Raw genomic sequence first — 5,369 nt, 5'->3', positions numbered from 1 at the left:
GATCACTCATACTGTGATCACCCATACTGTGATCATCCCTTCTGGGATAAAAAATAGAACTTGCGCCATAATTTGCCTGCGGGCCCACTTAGTGAAGGCGACTCTTTTCACTAAGCTCCATCATCTTGTTGCAATCTCAACACGATGCACATAGGCTGCGCGACGCATTGGGCAGTTTTCCACAGTGCATTTTTCCTCTGGCGTGGCGCATCCAAGAGCCATGGCGCACAGGGTCGACAGGCTAAAAAATCATCATTGTTCCAAAATCAAACTAGTTCATCTTTATTGCTCCAAGAGCAAGAAGACCAAGACAGGTATTGCTATTATCGACAACAAAAAGCATGATGATCCAGAGAGTCTGTGTGGAGAAAGGTGCCTAAATTTATTGACAAGTACGGAGTGCACACCTGAGTATTGCCCTTGTGGAGTTCGCTACAAAAACCAGCGATTTCAGCGATGTGAATATGTTATCACAAAATCAAGCACTGAAGGCTGCTAATCAGTTAGACTCTGTGTAACTATTTCAAACCAGGCTTTAGACTAAGGCTTAGCCTCCTTAGTCAGAGAGGGCTCTCTCACCGATTATGAATATGAATTAATGACAAGGAAAGATGGCTAACTCTTTAAAAAACACATGAAAATAAGCTGGCTGGACAAATATCAAAGTGATTCCCATTGGGCTTATGGAGTCTCACACATCTCAGCAAACAAAAAACACTATCCTTTCATAGAAATCAGGGCACTTTACATCTAATGTTCAAACATAACTTACATAAAACACAGTTTGCCAAGGCATACAGGAAGTCAGAGCATGACACATGAGTTCTGAGTGATTAGGCAGAAACAAAACTGTAAAAGAACACTAAAGAGAATAAACCATCATACATTTGAACCATTAGATCTATTGTGAATCCTGAGAAGAAACAACAGTCATTTGCATTACTGAAATCTGCTATACATAAACCAAAATAGTCTTGTCTTTTATCAAAACATCCAACCACAATTACATCCATCATTCTCCTCTATATAGACACATACTTCTAACTGCTTAGAGCTTCCACCTCCAACATGAGGGGAGCTTGATGATTGCCATTGATTACCCCTATCCGCTATTGAACTAACCTATTAAATACAATCAGCACTAACTGAAGTTCTAAAAAGTCCTAATTTAATTATAACTCTAATTCTATCTCCTTCGTTGAAGATTCCTTCTTGCAGCTTTGACACCTGGCTTTCTCTTCGTTCAGCTGAGATGGCATGAGATGGCATAAGATGGGCAATTAATGTCCCATGTTGGCTTTGAACACCGAAGGCTTTGATCTGTTCTGTGTTGGCGGAGAATAACCCTAAATTTTCGGTTCTGGTCCCCCATCACTGAGTATACAGCAGTGGATACTTTAATTCTTTAATAACCCAAGAGAATAGGGTAACACCATGCTCCTGATATGCTGGAGGCTTCCTTGGTAGGCAGGTGTGCCAGCCAAAACTTTTCGTATGCAGCTCTTCGTTTAAAATCACCACCTACAGCAGTTTCGTAGCGCGCTACGAAACTGCTGTGTAATTTCAAAAACACAGTCTTGTAATATGCATAATAAATTCTACTGTATTTTTAATGGTCCCTGGTCCTCATCTACTTCTCTTATTTGATAAGAGATATATATGATCTGGAAATGAAAGCAATCAGCATCAAGATCTTGTCAGTTCAATACCACTAGGGGCATAATCAGTTATCTGAACTATTTTTGAGGAACCTGAGAGCTGAGATAACTTCAGTATTGGAATGAGTGTTGTGTCTTGAATTTGCTCCAAACAATTTCACCTTGTTGCAATAATGCAAGAGATTGGTCTTCTGCGGTTATCAAGGCCCTAAATTCATGAGACATATCTACAGACAAATAGCTATTTATAAAACCTTTTGTAAGATACCCCTTTTTGATGGATTGCGAAATATAGGCCATGATACCATAATTTGCAACTGCTACCTTCGAGCATACTGATCTCTGAGTCTGATGGTGGAATATTGGATGTTACCCTACTGCAGCATAGTAAAAGTCCTTCAAAGATTCCACAGCTTCCAATTTCAAATCTTCAATGTCTATTCTTAGGCACTCTGTCTGTCTCAAACTTCGATCAGCCTTGAACTTATATAACCTGCGCTTCACTAGTACTATATTCTTAATGCCATAACAGTCAGAAAGCATGTGAGTTAAATAACCTCTTCCAGCCCCAAACTCTACAACTTTTAGATGGGATTTCAACTGTTCTATCTCCTCCCCATGCCCACTACCATTAATATATTCATAATGCATGCTTGTCTTTGAAATGGAATCAGGATTCCAAATTATTCCCAGAGTTTCAAGATTTCCAGGTACCTCCAATCTAGCTTTGCATTGAACCATTTGTTGCAGGCATCAGGCAGCAAATATGAGTCCTGTATGTTGTTTTCATAAATAGCACTGTAAGCTGACTGAATTTTCTCAAGTAATGCATGGAACTCCTGTCCTGACATTTCAAGTATGGCCTTGCGCTTCATCTTTGAACACACATCGTTAACTTGATCGAATTCTTTCCGTGAGAACACTTTTCTTGAATTTCAGAGGGACTTCTAAATCTTGAGCTATCTTCTTCATTACTGCCAGAACTGATACACTTTGCATAGTATGGATTTGAGCGAGAAAACCCAGCACTTTCTAACAGATTCATAACCTCTGTCTTCGTGATATGTTTCTTATCCAAAAAGTACTCGTCCTTTTTCAAACCAATAGTCCTTCACAAACGCACTTCCTCCCTGTCAACCGGAATGCGGTTATCGGTGTTATCAAAAACTATCTCCACGAATGCTGACAATACTTGATGACCTGCACCTTCATGTAACAATGCTTGCCTATCTTCAGCACGGAGGTTGTGGAATAAGTCACTGAGAACAAACCGTATTGCATGAAAAAAATTTGTCTTTCCTGACCCATTGGCACCAACCACACCATTATGCTTGGAGCTAAATGGCTCTGTCGCAACCTGCTCCTTGTAACTTTTGAAACCCTCAATAATCACCTGCTTTATGTACATCTTTGAAGCTGGAAAGTCTGCGGCCGAGAGTGAAGAAAGCAGACGAGTTCGAGTTAACAGAAGTCGAACCTCTCACCTCCGAATCGCCAATATTTTTGGGGAGAAGAGATGTTTCATCGAGCGGGAAATAGCGTCTGCCATAAGCTTGAAGTCTTCGCAGGCTTTTTAAAAAAAAAAAAAAAAAACAAATGTCAACCAGGTGTCTATGTCCTCTGTCGGTGGAAGAACTAATGAACGAACAGCTAGCACCGTTTGCCAAATCTTAACATTTCGTTTGTCAAATGCTCATCACTGATACGTACACGATCCCACAACCATGTATACTTGAAGATGACATATGCACTACCTTTTAGTCGATAACCAGCTTCTACTTCATGAGAGGAATTCACACTTATACACGCATTTTTATTCTGAGAAACGTTCTTATCATCATAAAAAGCCTGAAGAACCTCAGACAACGGTGGAGCTGACACCATCGCCTTGATATCTTCAATCTTATCTGAAAGATCTGACATTAGACCTTTAAGCACATCAACCTCATCATCCACGGTAGTTGTAGCCAGTGTACCAGTATGGAGATCTCCCTTGGGAACAATATTTGTCTGTGCATATTTGCCAGAACTTTCACCTTTGGATGTCTCAGCTTCATTTGTATACAAGATGGGATCTTAAATAACTTAGTGCATCTGGGATCTTGTTCTGCATCTATAGAGCCAAACATATCTTAAAACATAGTTGTGCAATATGACGACTGTTGGGTTCTTCCAAGCATTCTAATATAGAAAGAGCTCTCAAGTAATCACTTGCAGAAGTCTGAAAATCCTCTCTTTCCAATGATGCATCTTCTAAATCTTAATATGCTTTCCTTCTTATGATTGGCACCTTATTCAAAAGCCACCTTTCTATTAACCTCAGCTGTCATTGACAGTGGAACTGATTGAGGACTTTTATCCTGGTTAACAAGCTTTAAACTCTCACTAGAAGGCAAGCAAGCCTGTAGCCATAACTCAGATGAATTACAAACTTCACCATCAATTTGCAGAAACAGGCATTTCTATGCATATATCATATCCCACAGAACCCATAGGAGACAAAAGTGATATAGGTGCGTTATGATTTTGGACAAATTCCCAGTTTCGTAGCGCGCTACGAAACCACCTAAACAGGTAGCGCTGCGAAACTGCTAAAAGAATTCATGCGCTGCGAAAACACTTTGTCCTTAAGCTAATCTGAACAATTTTTGGAAACAGAATTTTCAGTGATAACATAATACGTGAAGACAAAATTATTCAAGACAGATGGACGTGGATGGGGTCTTCTCGCAGACCAAGATATCAAGACTGGCCAGTTTGTTATTGAATACTGTGGGGAAGTCATTTCTAGAGAAGAAGCCAGGAGACGATCTCAGGCTTATGAAGCTGTAGGGTTGAAAGATGCATTTATCATATCTCTTAATAAGTCTGAATTAATTGATGCCACTAGAAAAGGTAGCATTGCTCGATTCATTAACCATTCTTGTGAACCAAATTGTGAAACTCGGAAGTGGATAGTACTTGGAGAAGGTTGGGTTGGAATTTTTGCAGAGCGGGACATCCCTTGTGGAACAGAGTTATCATATAATTATAAGTTTGAGTGGTATGGTGGTGCCAAGGTTTGATGTCTATGTGGAGCACCATCTTTTTTTGGGGATTTCTTGGAGCAGGCCAACATCATGGTTTCGTTGAATAACTGACAGTCAAAAAAATGATATCCATTTGCGATTTCATAATATTTTACAAAAGATTTTTCGGCGAAGATCACATGAAATATCATTTGTCAAAGGCGTTTCGAACCAACCAGTGTGGTTCATCGTCAGGAATGAAGTCAAACATACAAGGAGTTCTTTGTCAGAATTAACATAATTTAGTAATTATAGTGCCCTGTTTGGAAAAGTTCATTGCATAAGTGTCTAGTCATAACCCGTCAAAAGTATTTGACCTCCAGCAAGGCTTGAAAAATGTCCTAGGTGGCAGTCATTACAATACTTGGGCATTCGATTCATCTTCAGATTTAAAGAACATATGTGGCGGATTTGACCCATATTTTAGCATTAAAATATTGGAGACCTTTTCCCAATTTTTGTAAAGTGGCAAACACATCTCCAGAAATTTGAGGGAAATTGTGTAGGAATGTGCAAAGTGGCATTCAAGAAGTAGAGTTTTTAGGCCTAAAATCAGCAACTACATGATTCTAGGCTCAAAATTTAGCAAAGAAATAGGATTCGATTACCTATTTTGACTTCAGTTATGATTCAAAGGGTCTAC

The 5,369-nt window shown here is 39.5% G+C and overlaps 1 pseudogene; it reads left to right on the top strand.

Moving 5' to 3' along the window:
- Window positions 1-220: 220 nt before the first annotated feature.
- LOC149154543 (histone-lysine N-methyltransferase ASHH1-like) lies at window positions 221-4,798 on the top strand (annotated as a pseudogene).
- Window positions 4,799-5,369: the final 571 nt, after the last annotated feature.

This window comes from Pinus tabuliformis, chromosome 9 (assembly GCF_031772625.1).
Source record: "Pinus tabuliformis cultivar Carrire ecotype Pingquan chromosome 9, CPIR1, whole genome shotgun sequence".
NCBI lineage: Eukaryota > Viridiplantae > Streptophyta > Pinopsida > Pinales > Pinaceae > Pinus > Pinus tabuliformis.
Note: the sequence above shows the minus strand (reverse complement) of the source record. Positions and strands in the feature narration are given on the sequence as shown.